Source organism: Entelurus aequoreus, linkage group LG20 (genome assembly GCF_033978785.1).
Source record: "Entelurus aequoreus isolate RoL-2023_Sb linkage group LG20, RoL_Eaeq_v1.1, whole genome shotgun sequence".
Classification (NCBI taxonomy): domain Eukaryota; kingdom Metazoa; phylum Chordata; class Actinopteri; order Syngnathiformes; family Syngnathidae; genus Entelurus; species Entelurus aequoreus.
In genome coordinates this window covers 27819297-27837498 of record NC_084750.1, presented here as the reverse complement: position 1 = coordinate 27837498, position 18202 = coordinate 27819297, and the positions used below count along the sequence as shown (strand labels likewise).

Below are 18202 nucleotides of genomic sequence, written 5' to 3'. Positions count from 1 at the left end.
AACGAAAAATGTGCAGTTTCCCTTTGACAGCCCTTTTTGTCATTAAAACTTTGTTCATTATGGCAAACACACAAAATATGTAATATCCCACCCCCTGCCAAATATTTCAAAGTGGCATTTTTAATGTGAATATGTGAATGTGAAATAATTGGAGCCTTAAATATGTCAAAAACTCATTACAACACTGATTTTGATTCATTATTATGTTTTGAGCAACAACAGTTGTTTTTTTTAATTCTTGTGTATTCAAAAGAGCCCCATTCATAAGTGTTAAAAATAAGTCATCCATTATTTTTATTTTATTTTATTATTAAAATGTTTTTGTTTTTTTTAAAGCCCTTTTCGTCATAGAAGTTTTTATTTAATTTTTTATGACAAACACACAAAATATATGCAATATTTTCCCTTCAAAATATTTCAAAATGGAATATTTGATGTGATATAATCGGAGCCTTCAATAAATATTCCTAACAATATTTTGAGTCATTATTTTTTGAGCAGTGACAGTTTTAAAGAAAACATTATTAAAGTCAACATTGCAACTTTTTTCGTTACATTTCGTCCCCCCCCCCCCGCCCCCCCCGCCCCCCCACTCTTTTATGGTTTTTTTTCAATAGTATAAAAAGGGAAGAAGCAAGCGACAGCAAAAACGATGACGTCATCTTTGTTGAGTCCCAGGGAGTTCTACACTTTTTTTTCCCCCAGCGTTCAACTTCCAAACATTTCTCTTGTACGCAGCAGGCTCGTCCTTTTAGGAAATGTTCACCAGCGACTCGAAATGGGCTTGCCTGACGATTAAACCACCTATATGAAGGTAAGCACTGAAAAGTGAATTAACGCCAAACAGGCGTTAGTTTAGCGGGCTAATGCTACTGCTACTGCTAATGCTAATGCGGGTTGATTCGCAGCAGCTTGGCCGACGAGAGCGCTTGTGTCGGTGGACACTAAAACGGGCTTCTTCTGCTCTTTTTTTTACGCTGCTTCTGCTTCCACTAATGTTGACCCTCTATGTTAATATATTAGATAATATTGTGCTCCTTCTCTTTTCCTACATTAACCAGTTATAACACTGTCTCATGCTCCTTTGTGTGACTGATAAAAAAACAAACACGCAAGTTAATGTTAAAAATATTAACGATCTAAATGTTGTTAAAGTGTTAGTTTGGTATTTATTTCATTTTTTTTAAACTTCTTGTAAAATAACTTTTGTGATCTTCGTATTTCACAAAGATCTTCGCCAAACTCGAATCTACGAATCTTTGTGATTCGTAGATCACAAAGATATTCGCCAAACTTTCTTCTTCCAATTCCTGCTTTACTTGTTTGACTTAATGGATGTCAAAAGTATGTTAAGTGTTTTTTTTTTGTTTTTTTTAGGGAAGTGTTGTAAAACTTTTGGAGTTGGAATGATAAAAGGTGTTTACGTGAAACTGTGTAACAGATATATAAAAAAAACCCACCAAATGACATTATCGACTTCAAAAGAGCACAGACCCTGGTGCAGCCAGCTGCCACTTCAGTGGAGCCATTTCTACATACAGCTACAAAGAAAAACCCAAAGAACAAGCAATAATACATATTGCGCACATGCGATTGCAATGCCTAAAGACAAACAACATACCAAACCACCATCTGTTGGGGTGAGGGTTAGCAGGCCAGAGACCGGAACTGATAATACCAAAGCAGCCATACTCCATCCTTGGCTGTGACCTACACATTATTGCCGATCAATAAATCAATCAATGTTTATTTATATAGCCCTAAATCACAAGTGTCTCAAAGGGCTGCACAAGCCTCGGTACAGAGCCCACATAAGGGCAAGGAAAAGCTCACAACCCAGTGGGATGTCAATGTGAATGACTATGAGAAACCTTGGAGAGGACCGCAGATGTGGGTGACCCCCCACCCTCTAGGGGAGACCGGATGCAATGGACGTCGAGTGGGTCTAGCATAATATTGTCAAAGTCCAGTCCATAGTGGATCTAACATGATAGTGCAGTGTTTCCCATAAACTGCCATGATACCTGTGGTGGTGGGGGCGTGGCTATGGGCGTGGTCACCATGACATCGAGTAATTTGCATAATTTACTACAATGATATGATTTTCTCTAAAAAGGCTCAAAAAATGTATACTTACTCATTAATAATAACAGTTTTGTTTTAAACGTCCAATCATCCATCCATCCATTTTACAATATAATTACAACACTTTATGTACATATTTATATACAGATTTGAACAATAAGTTATTCACCGAAAAATATTTATTAATTGTGGTTCTTACAAAAAATATATCTTATAAAATATAAAAGCTAAAATGTCTCATAAAGCTCTGCCCCTTTAATTAGTGCATACTAAATAATTTAACTTTAGCCTACTACTACAACCATATTATTTACCAGCAACATAAAGTGAAACAGAGGCAGAGGTGTCCTGCCACAGTCAGTAACAAATAAACAGTAGTGGTGGTAGATAGATCTGATCCACTGAACAAAGAGCTCCAAAAATCTTGAACTTTAGACTGCCATCAGTTTTACTCCCTACACTTAACCATGTGTTTCCTACTGCCTGCAGACTTTGCACCCTTTGTTATATACACATGTTGTGTTTCTAATATAAATACATTTAATAAAGTCAAATACAAATAAGGCAACAAGAGAAGTATCTTACACTTCTCTTTTGTAAAGTAAATCTGAACAGCCGATATGGGCATCTACATCAACTATATGATTTGCCTGTGAAGCTTGAAAGGACAAAAAAAAAAAAAATTAAATTTTTTTAATTTTTTTTTTTGTGGCGGACGTAATTCTTTCGTGGCGGGCCGCCACAAATAAATGAATGTGTGGGAAACACTGTAGTGAGAGTCCAGTCCATAGTGGGGCCAGCAGGAGACCATCCCGAGCGGAGACGGGTCAGCAGCGCAGAGATGTCCCCAACCGATGCACAGGCGAGCGGTCCACCCCGGGTCCCGACTCTGGACAGCCAGCACTTCATCCATGGCCACCGGACCTGTGCCCCCCCTTCCACAAGGAAGAGGGGGCAGAAAATAAAAGAAACGGCAGATCAATTGGTCTAAAAAGGGGGTCTATTTAAAGGCTAGAGTGTACAAATGAGTTTTAAGATGGGACTTAAATGCTTCTACTGAGGTAGCATCTCTAACTGTTACAGGGAGGGCATTCCAGAGTACTGGAGCCCGAATAGAAAACGCTTTATAGCCCGCAGACTTTTTTTGGGCTCTGGGAATCACTAATAAGCCGGAGTTCTTTGAACGCAGATTTCTTGCCGGGACATATGGTACTTATTAACTTACAATGGCATTCTTTTTGTGTTGTTTCAGTTTCACAAATTCGTCAGTAAATTCACCAAAACGTCACTGTGGAGTTATTGAGTCTGTTTAGCTGATTGGAGAGCTAGCTTCCGCAGCTAGTGGGTCCATGACAATGACTTATGTTTTGTTTGATCAGCCGTTTTACTGTTGAGTTACAGGCACAGATTAGAAACAATTAATGTATGTTAATGAACGTGTACAAAATATTTCTGTGTTATATAACTAATTTTGCAACATACTTGCCGTAGTATACAAATCAGAATGCATTAAAAAGGTGTTGGTCAGCAAAACAAATGGACAAAAACTGGAGTCACCGTCTAAAAAAAATGGCTAAAGCAAATGCGGTTTAAATACAGAAAAGCAAAAGAAAAGCGGTCATAAACATGTAAATATAAAAAAACAAGGTTCCAGTGGGCTAAGGTAAAGCAATGTATGACTGGATGAATGATGAATCTGACCCTGCATTGGACAAGGTAATGATGCTGGAGCTTTTGTTTGGTGGCGTTCCAATGAGATTTATGAAGACGACTGCCTGAAGAAAACATGCACATTTCCACAGTCAGTGATGATATAGGGCTGCATGTCAAGTAGGGCTGGGCGATATGGCAAAAAAAAAAAAAAAACTTTTTGCATGTCATCCGATCTTGATTAATATCGTAGTTTTTTATTAAAGGAACATTTTCCTGTGCAGAATTACACCGCGTACCATTGCATCCCTACTGTTTACTACTGCAGTATCTTGTAACAGACATTTCCACCACATTTGATCAAGATAATATTGGCTAACATCTGACAACTGTAATTTTGTATTTATGATTGTGTTCACTAGATGTGCAACGCTACGGTCCGTACTTCGGTATTATGGCCACAGTTTTGCTTCTTCGGTACGTTTTGTGGGAGTGTAAAGAGAAACCTTTTTCCTCTATTGTTTTTTGGCTTGTGTCTGGAGGGTTTTTAGTAAGGCTGAAACGACGCGTCGACGTAGTCGACGTCATCGGTTACGTAAATACGTCGACGCCGTTTTTGTGCGTCGACGCGTCGCATATTTACGTCACACTACCGTCATGGCGGAGCGCAAAGCAGACTGTGCGAGCGAGGGGAAAAACGCACGCCAAAAGTCGTCAAAAGTGTGGGAGTATTTCAATACACAGCCTAATGTTGTTGTATGCACACTGTGTCGAGCGGAAATGGCCTATCATAGCAGCACAACGGCTATGAACGAACATTTGAAAAGAAAACCATCAACCATCAACTAGTCAATCGTCCGCGTTAGCATACGTTGTCATCATTACACAAAAACATGAATGTGTCATTTGTATCTGCTAGGGGTGTAACGGTATGTGTTTTGTATTGAACCGTTTCGGTACGGGGCTTTCGGTTCGGTACAGGGGTGTACCGAACGAGTTTCTAAGCTAAAGCTAACTTTAGCTGCTAAAGTCTTAACAAGCTGCTTCGCTCCTCTGCCTCTGTCTCAGCACGCAGCATTGTCCCACCCATACAACCATCTGATTGGTACACACGAAGCATTATCAGCCAATCAGCAGTGCGTATTCATAGCGCATGTAGTCAGCGCTTCAGCGTCGAGCAGATAGGTGTTTAGCAGGTGAGCATCAGGCAGCGGACTCTCCCCAAATGATAATAAACACCTCCCAGTCAACTACTAGTAACATCACTATGAGCCCGTTGACCTACTAGAAACTTAAACTGCAGCTCAGCTCGCTCGCAGTCCTGGTTTGAGGTGAAGGCTAATTACCTCTCAGTTCCAGCCACATCGACCCCTTCTGAGCGCCTATTTTCAGCTGCTGGGAATATTGTAAACAAGAAAAGAAGCAAAGCAAGTAGACATGCTAACCTTTCTTCATTACAACTGTTAGTCACTCACTGGAATGAGTAGAATTGGTTATTGTGTACTGTGTTGGACTGGATGTTTATTTTGCACATTTTAAAAGCAATACTTAATGTTTACAGTGCTCCAGAATATTTAGATTGGCACTTTTTTGTATTGGATGTTTATCTTTATTTTTGCACATTTTAGCAAATAAGCAATACTTTCACTTTTGTTGAAATGTTTACACTGTTGTTACAGAATATTTCGTTTTGCACTTTTTTGTATTGGATGTTTACCGTATTTCCTTGAATAGCCGCAGGGGCGTTAATTAATTTAAAACCTCCTGTCACTCCTGCGTTTACCGGAAACCGGCGGGATGGCCGTGCATGCGGTAATTATTTTAAAACCTCTTCTCACTCCGGCATTTACCAAAAGGAATCCATAAAATTTAGGCGTGCGCTTTGAGTGTGATGTAAGCATACCATCATGAAAAGCACATTTAATTAAAAAAAACGTTATTATGGTCTTACCTGTACTTATAAATGGAGTCCATTTGCAGCTCCTTCTGACCAAAAGCATCGATAACTTGTTTATAGAAGTCTTCATTATTTTCTTTTTTCCGTTTTAAAAGTCTCTGTCTCGATGGAGATATTCCTTTAATTATTACCTCCTGCTTCCATTGAAAGTCCAGTTTAGAAAACTGTTTTATTTTAGATACCAGTATGTAATCCTCCTTGTTAAAAAAAATATATCTCTTGCTGGTGTGTTCACTTCTTCTGCAGTACCGGAAGTCGCAAGAAGGATCACTAGCGCGGCAGCGCCCTCTACCACCAGGAGGCGGGAGTCATTTAATGACTTATACAGTATTTCACACACGCAGCTACGGTATATTAATAAAACATAGATGCTTATTGTTCTCTTTAACATACTGTGCCGGTATTCAATAGCTTGGACCTTAAATCCTACTGAATAGCTCTTTATCTTTTTTCCTTTGTGCGATTGTAAATTACTGAAATCAGCTTCCTCCATTTTGAAGATGAGGACAGATGCGTCACTCGTGACGTAACGAATTTGACCCGGTGGAAGTTCTAGCCATATGCTAAATATTTTGCGAAACGAGTTTGACCCGGTGAAAATTATAGACATGCGATAATAAAATTAATATTTTGCAAAACGAATTTGATCCGGCTTCAATAATAAACCGGCGATAAGGCCAAGCATGCGTTAATTATTTTGAGAAACGAGTTTGACCCGGCAGTAATTCTAGACGTGCGAATACTATATTCCCTGCGCCAATTCAAGGAAATACGGTATCTTTATTTTTGCACATTTTAAAGCAAAATAAGCAATACTTTTACTTTTGAAATGCTTATACTATTGCAGAATATTAAGATTTGCACTGGATGTTTACTTTTATATTTGCACATTAAAAAGCAAATAAGCTACTTTTAATTTTGTTAAATGTTAAAAGTTTTAAATGTTTACATTGTTACAGAATATTTTGTCATGTTGTTGTCAATGTTGACTGAGTGGCCATCCTTTTTTTTTTTTGTAAATTAAAGCCATGCCTTTTGAAAAAAACTGGCCTACTTTTATTTTTTCATCTTCATTTTAAATAAAATAAAATAAAAAATAATCGGTAAAAGGAAAAATAATCTATAGATGAATCGAAAAAATAATCTATAGATTAATCGAAAAAAATAATCTATAGATTAATCGATAGAAAAATAATCGTTAGCTGCAGCCTTAGTTTTTAGTACAAGTTATTTCAGAGGCGGTGAATCAAGGCAAACTAAGTCTGATACAATTTATTTACAATAATTTTTCAAAATGATAATGCATTTTACTTTATACATGAAGTCAATGTCATGGCCTGGTCTGACAACAGCAATCGGAGAAAGTTGGAGCAAGATTGATGAAGACTACCGTTTCACTCGTCATGCCTCAGAGACTGCAAGTTGTTGTTAAAGCCAGGGGTGGTGCAACTAAGCACTACTGATGTGTTGGAGTGTTGTTTCTGTTTGTTTCTTCATGATTGCATGATTTCTTCCTCAGAATGGAGTGAGTCCATACATTGTTCATTCTGCTAATGTAACTGTTGCTGACGAACCACAATTCCAGCCAGAAAGTTGTCATTTGAAATGATTTTGTCAGTTATGTTATTTTTAACAAAATTAAACTGAATGGACATCCTCCACGACTGCTGATAATGTCTGCCAGGGGTTGTATATTTTTGTCCATATCGCACAGCACTAGTTCAGGGAAGTTGTTTGTGTCCTTGCCGCACATCTGCAGGTCCCTTTTTTTTCGTAAAATGTAGTTTAAGGCCATTTCTACACTAAGGTTATCCAGGCTAAATCCCACCTAACCTTATCCTTGTCCACACACACAATGGTCATTTAAGACCCCCTCCTCTCTCCGTCTGCCGGTGCAACGCGACCTGGTACGCATGCGCGGAAAATGCGCACGTCATAGTCACCTCCCGTCTTGCTTTGTGTGAAAGTTCTTAAATTTAACAATTTCCAGTGTTGTGGTATTTCAATTAACTGGAATCCAGTGTGCTATTGTAGTGAATCACACCTGAGCCATCATAAATTATTAAAATCTTTAATAAACACGTGAAAGTACACAATGTGACATACAACATTTTACAACAATCAATCTCGGGATCTAGATATCTAGTCAGGACACACCTCACTCTTTTGCCTTCACCTTCATTGGCCATTTGTTTTTGGTGACTTTATAAACTCTGGACCTAAATGTTGAGTCCGCGACATACATGGCGGACAATAACTGATACAGTCTGCTTTGCCAGTCCAAAAGTATTCGCTGTTTTCCGTAGTCTTCCCTTGACGGCCAGGTAATACAAAGCACTCGCTATCTTTTTTATCACATCCACGGGAGCCCGCATTCTTGTTGACTCTCCTTCGACAAATAGACAAAGTTTTGCGGAAAGTAGATTCACAGCTGACCCGGACATTCGAAAGTTTTCTTGCCGTCTGTGATGTGTTGTATCCGAAATAGCTGCAATCGCTTTCTCAATATATTCATGTGTGATTTCCACAAGTGTCTGTATAGACGGAAGGAGAAACACGGCATGTCTGGATGACTCGCCTCCATATTTCCAATGGTTAGCTCCGAGTTACGAAACCGCTTTATTATGAAGCTGGCTGTGGCGCGTTCTTTCCGACGTCACTTTCTCTCCGAACTCAGTTTGTAAACGATCAATGAGTCCATACAAAGCTAAAAGCCAGAGGTTCAAGAAATACACGGCGCATTTATCCGTGTAAAAAATTGTCTGAGGAGGGGGACCTTAAACGATAGTTTAGTGTGGCTGAAACGGGGCTTAGGCTAAATCATTATGCGTTTAAGGGGTTATCCAGCTTAGTGTAGACATAGCCTTAGTCTGGACTTTGATCAATTCAGCATTTGAAGGATGTCTTTTAGCGATTCAGATCCCAAAGACCTCGGTGGAGGTCTTTGTGTTTGTTCTGCTGTGTGTTTTTGCTGTCGTCCCTGCGGCCTCCCTGAGTCATTCTTCATCTCCATGGTTATGGTCGTTAGCTCTGCAAGCCGCAGCACTTCTTGTGCAAGAGGATACGTGTCTCTTTTCCCCGATGGCACACTTTGCTGTCAAACCGGCCGGGCAGAGAAGGTGTAAAAAAAGAAGGGTGTGCAGTCCGTCCCGGCGGATTGGACCCTTGGGATGGGGGGTGGGAGGAGCGCCTGGGAGACATGTACCAGCTACAGCCATAATGAATGGGCTTAGCTCAGGATGGGTTGCCATGGCAGGAACGCTGGCACCCGTTGTTTTGCTCGGTTGCCACTTCACCCCTTGGCCATGTTTGCACGTTATTCCACTGGCCTGCTCGCACACACACGCTGAATGTTAATTTGACTCTAACTTTGTTGTGTCTATAGGGCAGGTGTTGCTTTGTCCAAGTATATTTTTTCAATATCCTTCTTTCGTAGTCCGTGACCAAGCCGCACCTTTTATTAGCAGAGTTGATTGGAACACCTTTATCAGTGTTTCCCACAAACTGCCAAGATACCTGTGGCTATGGGCGTGGTCACCATGACATCATCAAGTAATTTGCATAATGTACTACAATTATATGATTTTCTCTAAAAAGGCTCAAAAAATGTATACTTACTAATTAATAACAGTTTTGTTTTAAACGTCCATCCATCCATCCATCCATCCATCCATCCATCCGTTTTACAATATAATTACAACACTTTATGTACATATTTATATACAGATTTGAACAATAAGTTATTCACTGAAATATATTTTTTAATTGTGGTCCTTACAAAAAATGTATCTTATAAAATACAAAAGCTAAAATGTCTCATAAAGCTCTGCCCCTTTAATTAGTGCATGCTAAATAATTTAACTTTAGCCTACTACTACAACCATATTATTTACCAGCAACATAAAGTGAAACAGAGGCAGAGATGTCCTGCCACAGTCAGTAACAAATAAACAGAAAACAGTAGTGGTGGTAGATAGACACAGAGCTTCATCAAACATCTGATCCACCGAACAAAGAGCTCCAAAAATCTTGAACTTTAGACTGCCATCAGTTTTACTCCCTACACAGTGTTTCCTACTGCCTGCAGACTTTGCACCCTTTGTTTTATACACATGTTGTGTTTCTAATATAAATACATTTAATAAAGTCAAATACAAATAAGGCAACAAGAGAAGTATCCTACACTTCTCTTTTGTAAAGTAAATCTGAACAGCCGATATGGGCATCTACATCAACTATATGATTTGCCTGAGAAGCTGGAGAGGACAAAAAAAAAAGATTATTTATTTTTTTATTTTTTTTAATTTGTGGCGGACGTAATTCTTTCGTGGCGGGCCGCCACAAATAAATGAATGTGTGGGAAACACTGTTTATTGTTACTGCTATAAATGTAGTATAGACTTACCCTTTAGTGTTTCGCACAGACTGGAAACCTAGTTTACTGTTGTATTTTTCCATTACTGCTTCTTTCTTCTTTGTCTACAGTCAGTATGTTTCCCTGCACTAAATTAGTCTGATTTCTCCAAAAAAATTGTCTCGGAATAAGCTTTCTACAACACATGGACATAACTTAATTTGATCGTGTTTGGCTTTTTAAAAATTGGATTAACACAACTAGACTATGCAGTTGCCAACCAATTTTCTCTGTGGAGGACCAGGCAACTGTTTACTACATAATTCACACGACTAGCAACAGATTTGTTGTTTAATAAATGTATGCATTTTTTGCCATTTTAATGAACATGTGTGCATCATCGTCAATCATGCAATTTATTCAATGACAACATCATATAGGCCGCGCCCTAGCCACACCCTTGCCGCCAGTAGTATACTACCCTGGATTTTAATGTCTGTTTTCATATTAGCATATAAGATAGCCAGCTGGTGCCAGTCAAGTCTTTTGGTTCATCAAACATCTTGGTTTTTCAATAACTTTTTTTTAAAAAGGTATTACCAAACGTGGTTATCGTTATAATCCTTAATCAAAAGTTAGGGAACTAGGTCGGCAAGGTTAAAATGTCAACGCAAGGATCTGCCAATGTATCCACAATGGCCCAAGTTCCTCTCTACAACAGGAGCTTTTAAGGAATTTTCTGGAAAAATACTTATCTCCCAAGTTTTAAACTGAACTCGGTAGGGCGCTATGGTGTCATTCCCGGGACGGATTTGGGCCCTGTGCCGCCAGTTGAATAGCACTGATGTATGGCGACGTCATCAGACGAGGACAAGCCGTAACTCTACGCTCAACACGTCCACGCACACTTGAAGACGAATCCTTTTAAAAATGTTACCTTGGCCAGCGTTTTCAAAAGTGTGAGTGTTCAAGGACAAAAGTATGTTTGTGTGTTGACAAACAGCCAACCGGCATAGAAAGTATGAGTTTTTAAAGTATCAGTAGGACATGGTCCTATCTGTTAAAGGGGAACTGCCCTTTTTTGCCATTTTGCATATCATTCACAACCCTCATGTAACTCACTTAAATGAACGCTAGCCGATTTAGATCACAATGGAATCAATAGGAGTTGCTCTCTTCCGCCAGAAACTTCTATTTTTGAGTCTGAATATAAGGAGGATGAGCTACAAGTTTTAGAAGCTGTGTGCTAAACAGATGCAGCTTTAGTGAAACACTAAGCATCATGTAGCAGTATTGCTAAGTGCTAAACAAGATGTTTGTTTTATTTTATTTTTACCCTGTTCTTTATCTTTATTTAGTAAAGATCTCAGTTATTTTCAAATTATAATTACTTTCTCTTTTAACAAATAGGTAAAAGTTTTAAATATTATAATATACAAACTATCAACATAATAAAACAATCACTTACTGTACAATGTCTGCTCTCAATGTTTATATCTTCCCGTTTTTAGATGAAGGGTTAAAAAAAAGTGTGTTTTGTGTCTGTCACCATCTCCGGCCGGGTCTTAAGTTGGATGTCAACGTTGACCAACTTCTCGGTTTATTTCCACAACCTTCTCTTATCTAGGTGAGAGCCATTATTTTTAGGTTTAAACAAATACAATTTGATAAAAATCTGGTATAAAATGTTAGCGTGCTAATGTTAGCACAGAACAGTTAGCATACTTTTGAGACTAAGGAGAGTATCGGAAGTCATGATTTTTAGGTTTATACGAATAAAATGAGCATAAATGCTAATTTATATATTTCCGTTTGGATAAAGAATTCATCATAATCCTCACAAAGGGTAAAAAAAAAAGTGTTTTTTTTGTGTTTTTGCCATCTCTGGGTATAAGCTGGATGTCAAAGTTCACCAACTTGTGGGTTTATGTCCACAACCTTCTAATATCCAGGTGAGCGGATTGCTTTATAATCTAGAATTGACTTTCACCAACTCAGAGGCCATGCAGCAGCTCAATATGTCAACATAGCAGCATAAGCTAGTTAGCTCCTCTAAAAATAGTGTGTTTGCGTTAGCGCTTATAATAACAATATCGCTAATACTTTTGAGATGTAATGTTGACATAATTTCGCTGGTGTTGTCCTTGTTATAAATAAATGTAACTTTGAGCAAGTTGCAAACAGTCCATTATCATACAAGCGTCCATTTGAGAGTAATTGTGTTGGAACAGTTCTCCCTGAAATGTCATCCATTTGGAGCGTCTCGCCTCGTCCTCCATGATGCGGATGTTGCTGACATGCTTGACTAATTGTTGTTGATGTTACACCATGCCAAGCGATGTCATCGCTTCCTAACAATAACAATCCTCTGCGCCCATAAATGATTTACACCTTTTTATCCCGCTAGCAAAGCGAAGGCTTTCGGTCTGGATTTTTGGGTCAATGTTACCCAAACTGTCCCTCGAGAGACCCCATCCACTTCCCCTTTTAAAGGTCTATTTGTCTGATCTCCCCCGAGGGTGGGGGTGCATCCAGAGCATGCGTGTTATGTCATTCCTTTTGAGATGTGGATAGTGATGCTGATGACCCTGAGCTCTTGTCCCTAGACGATGATCTATATTTAACTCCATTATCTTGCATCCATTCATTTGTGTGGTCTAAGCAAACATGCATGCAGACATACTGTATATCTATTTTCACTTTATACCAAACTGTATTATTAACATGTTTCCTATACATATGTGCATATCAATGTACTTTACTTTATGTGCTTAGTTTCACAGTGACTTCATGGTGGAAAATATCAATAAACCCACTTAAGTTATTTTTTTCCATCTCTAATTTAAATTACTTTTTTTTGGCAAACTCAATTCCAACATTGAGAGACAGCAGAATATAGTGCAGCCCAGTGTTGGTGCTAGGAATTTTCAAAATGGGGTCCCAGGGATCCCATCAAGTCATAAAAATGGGGTCCGACGGTAAATGTTTGGGGTGCCACTTTTTTGTAAGCGTTTTGAAAACAACTCAGAATCAGAAATACTTTATTAATCCCAGAGGGGAAATTAAGATTTTCAGCACAATCCCATTCAAAATCAGACAAACATTACAGGGAGACAGAACAGGATCGCTGACCGGTCTGCCAACTTCCAACGCCCCTTACAAAAAGGGTGAGAAACAGGTAAAATGTATTCAGTCTAAGCCTGGGCCCCTGGTGAAGGGGTCCAGACTGAGGCCAAGGGAAAAAAAACTCATAGCCATAGCACACATAAGCATGTGTGTAAGAGGGAAACATCAAGGAACACAAAGGACATTAAAGACATTAAAAGAGAAGCGCTGATGCAACCAGCCATTTCTACATACAGCTACAAAAGTAAAACAAAAAACATATACACTGTGGTGGCCTCTGCGTTCCACGCCATCGTCTGCTGGGGTGGGGAGAGCATGGCCAGAGACAGGAGTAGACCCAACAAAGCAACCAAAATCAAATTACAGTATATTATTCATGTAGTTTGATCATTTTCCTTGACTGATGTACTAACATCATGTGGTTTATTTTGTACATTCGTAGCGTCAACTACAAAGAATTGCTATTGCGACATCTAGTGGACACATTTAGAACAGCTGTTTCATTCAAAAATTTCAGGTTAATTTTTATACTTAGTAAACTCATCCCGCGGGCCGGATAAAACCTGTTCGCGGGCCTGATCCGGCACTTGGGCCGTATGTTTGACACCCCTGATCTACATAGACAATATGATTTGTCTGGAGAGGACAGATTAAAAAAAAAAAAAGTTTATTTAATTGATTTTCTTAATCAATTAAGAATCGTTACAAGAATTGAGATTCATTCGAAAAAATTTTTTTTTTGACAGATTGATTGTACAGATATGGTGTTGTTTCTGCTGAGCAAGTATGCCTGACGCGCCTCCTACAGCGCCTTGGGTCAGCTGCAGGGTCATCAGCCGGGGACCCCCGCTCATTGGAGTTTCGCTCTCTTTAACCCCGGAACGCCTCCTGGTGGCGGAGCGGTGGCAGGGACGTCTCCCTGCCACCCCCTGCAGCTGACCCATCTTATTGCCTTGACCCCCAGTACTTATCCCTCCTCCTCAGCCACAACCAGAAGCTTCCCTTTTCTGCTTCCTCAGCAAGGGCCTTAGTTTCCCTTTGGAGCTTTGCCCCAGTCGTTCCCACATCTCGGAGCAGCCTTATAGTTGATGTACCGACGAAGCCCCGACAGCCTATTTCCACAGGGTAGATGGTAGTGGACCAACCTGCCTCTCTGCACTCAGCAGCCAGATCTGCATACTTGGCTGCTTTGCGCTCGTAGGCTGCCTGGATTCCCTCCTCCCAGGGGATGGTGAACAACCCTACTAACACAGATTTGTTTTTAGTATATGTATAACATCTTTTTAAAGAAAATTATGCATCATCACTGATTATGCAAATTATATGATGACGCCACATTGGCCACGCCCCCAATGCCACAAGTATATCAACAAACGGGGTAAAAAAAACCTGGATTACTTTGGTTGCTCAGACAGCAATGTGTTTCCACTAGTTTAGATTGGTGTATGTTTTAATTTGTATGGAGAAAGATGGTAATTAGGGGTGTGAATCTCTGGGCACTGATTCCTCGGGCGAGGATTCGATTCAGAACAGATTCTGGATTCAACACGATTCATACAATGTATTATTTGGTATAATGACTATAGTGAAACTTTTTCAAAACATACTACAGGTGGGTAAAGCTCCTTATGGTTTCATGGGAGAATGGTCTAAAAACATCTCTTTAAAAAATTATTTTTAAGAAAAAAAGTTTATTGATCTTTGAAAATTATGACTCTATTTTAGAATCAGGATGAATAGGAATCGCGGTTCGAATGTGAATCAATTTTTTTTGTGCACCCCTAATATTAATGTCTCTTGAATTCATGTTAGCATTTAAGCTAGCTACCCAGTAATGAGCGTGCTAGATTCCTTCTCAAGTAAATGAGCAGGATTACCCCAGTATCACAGTAAGTTTATCTACACACAGTGAGAATTCAATTTAAAACAGTAATACTAACCACATAGGTTTTTTTGCGTTTTATCATTAAAACCTTTAAAACATCATCATTTAAACATTACAATCACATTTTGTCTTTAAAACCCTTTATCATAACCGTTACATCCCTAGTTGTGTTGGGTCTTTTTAGCGAGGCAGAAGTTTGACAAATGTGAATAGGAAGGAAAAACATCTGTGCAGGATGTACAAGAAAGTCAGATGTACATTGTGCAACGTTGTTTTACATGCACAACTTTTGGATTATATCAAATTAATGTTGCAGAATTAATTCGAATGCAAGTATTTTTTTTGGAAAGCTTTAGCCGTTTTTAGAGCAGTTCCACCGCTGGATGGAAATTATGTGATACGTCTTACGAACTCGAGCTTCAACGACATCGGATGTGTGAGCCAACACTTGTATTTGTTTTTGTTGCTCTCAACCCCACATGGTGTTGTCGGAGAACAAAGCTAGTTCATTGTTGGACAAAATGCTGTGTTTTTTAAACTGACATCTAAAAGTGTTTTTTTTTTAATGATTTGTTTTTATTAGGGCTGTCCAAGTGAACGCCTTACCTATACATTTCAACAACACCACGCATTATTCTTTAACGGGCAATTAACGCACACATGTCCCTTTTGACCCGCGGGCCGTGCCATAGTGGCTGGCTGACTGAATTATTGTGTTAATTTTTTTAATGACTTCTTCTGGTCTAGTCCTCATTTACAGAATGACTAGCAGGCTGAATATTACATTTTATTAATTAATAGAGGTTAAAACATTGCCATGTAGAGTTATGAATACCATTGACTGTAATGTAGAAATATCACATTTTACATTACCAAACATCTTTGACAATAAAAGCAGGATCGTAACAATCCACATTTTGTGTTATTAATTTGTGAAACTGGTATTTAAACATGGTGTAGCTCAGGGGTGTCAAACGTACGGCCCGTGGCCCACAAGATGGGCAGTATAAAAATGAGCTGCAATCTTTTTAAAGAAAGAGGCTGCTGTTCTAAATGTGTCCACTGGATGTCGCAATAGCAATTCAAGTGTAACCCACATAACACATGACACTGTTTAAAGATGACGTCTTAGCTGATTTTAAGCGCCGTCTGGATTGGCTGCCGCTACTCCAATTAGCGCAGGTGCAAGCAATCAGCTGCTCCTGTTGTGGCTGGCAGCAGATGGCGACAGACTGATGCAGTAGCGACGCACAATACCTTCTTTCATTGTAAATTATCAACTCAACGGATAAAGTAACGAAATGGTAAGATGTAAAGACTTATGACATTACCTCATTGCTTGAATGGGCGATGCGCACCCTGAACTCCATTGTAAAAATGTGTTTCTACATTTGTTCTATTTTATTTTATGCTTCAATGTACATGTTCACATTGGTTAAGTTTGTAGTTATGTTACCTTGATTTCGGTTATGGCGTCATTTTGATAATTGTTTTGTTTATTATTGTAATATTTGAATGATGATATAAAATGTGTTGTTGTAGTTGCGGATGTCACCAATGCGGTGGTTTGAGGAAACACTCGGTTGATTTTCCAAACACGTCTTCCAACTGCCAACATGAGAATGCTAAACAGGAAGTGCTTAAAGGTTCCATATGTAATAATTTCATGTCAAGTCATTAAATGGCCCTGATATGTCAAAAGGCATTAATAAATCATGTTATTTTCGAATACCTTTATAACTGATAGCAGTAGTTCAGCTGGGATATGCTCATTTCAAAATTAGATTTACAGCCCCGAAATCTTATTATTTTCATTTCGATGCCCCACCCTCCACCGTTTGACCAATTAGAAAGTCTGTGAGTGTGTCACATCCAGGTTTCCAGTTATGCACTGCCCCCTTCGTCTGGCTACTGCCACTGGTAAAGTTGCTAAACATGTCAGACCTTAGTAAACCTAAAAGGCGTCGTTACGATCCTCAACTTATTCATGACAAAGTCAGTAACAAAACGAGGATTTGTATCGGGGATGCCTATGAAAGATGGAGACAATTGAAGGCGGAGAATATTTTTTCATCTGACGCCAAACTTGCTAATTTCCTCCTTGATATGTAAGTCAGGCATTTACGTTTTCTTATTACTTCTAATAAATGGAAGTGTGGGATACTTCTCTTGTTGCCTTTTTTGTATTTTGACTTTATTAAATGGATTTATATTATTTGGGGCAGCCGGGCCGGAGAAATATTTTTGCTTAATTAAAGTTTAATTAATAGGCTCCAGCGACCCCGAAGGGAATAAGCGGTAGAAAATGGATGGATGGATAAAGTTTAACTATACATGTTAAGATGTGGCCTCAATTATTGGGTTTGGCCTAATTGTCTTATTTCCTAAACGCCTGTTTTCATTATTGAAGGCTGACTCGCACAGCTGAAATGCGTCTGTGGTTGATTGTGCCAATTTGTGTGTGCTAATAAAAACAGGTGCACTCACTCTTCTTGTCTCTCGTGCGTTTTTTATGATTATTATACGGTGCCGTTTAAATGGTGGTTTCTCCACGCAAATCCAATGAGCCGTTTTCAACCTGCCAACAATACATAAACAATATAAAAAGACAAACCACTTAATAATGACGACAACAGTTTTAAATTTTAAGAATGCAATACAGTTCATTGCATTCTTTGCATGCAAAATAGTAATCAATGTTAATTTTGCCATCATAACATGTTTGAGATGAAAATACATACTGTATATATAACATTTGTTCAAAATTAATATTCCCTGAGAAAGTTAAAATAAAGCTATATTCAAAAATAAAACGATAAGAACAGTTTTCATTATATCAAACATAAAAAGTCCGAGCACCCACTGGCAGAAATGTAAACGGCGCATATGCTATACAATTAGTTTAAAATTAATATTCCCTGAGAAAGTTAAAATAAAACTATATTCTTAGTATCAAAAATAAAACAAGAACAGTTTTCATTATATCAAACCTAAAAAGTGGATTAGGTTGTGCCTTTTAATACTGCATTTGAAATGTGCAACCAGTGGTGAGTCACCACCAAGCAAAAACCGCGCATGCTCAGAAAAGTAGCGTCAGATTTACCGCCCGTCCGAGCACCCACTGGCAGAAATGTAGATCGCCGCA

At 38.9% G+C, this 18202-nt stretch overlaps 1 protein-coding gene across 1 annotated transcript in view; it reads left to right on the top strand.

Annotated features, from left to right (window-relative positions):
- Nucleotides 1-662: 662 nt before the first annotated feature.
- The window catches only part of LOC133635727 (beta-1,4-galactosyltransferase 3-like), a 40951-nt gene continuing 23411 nt past the window's right edge, over nucleotides 663-18202 (top strand). The window contains exon 1 of the mRNA XM_062028975.1: nucleotides 663-814. The gene's annotated coding sequence lies outside the window, so the exon portion shown is untranslated. The remainder of the gene's footprint in view (nucleotides 815-18202) is intronic.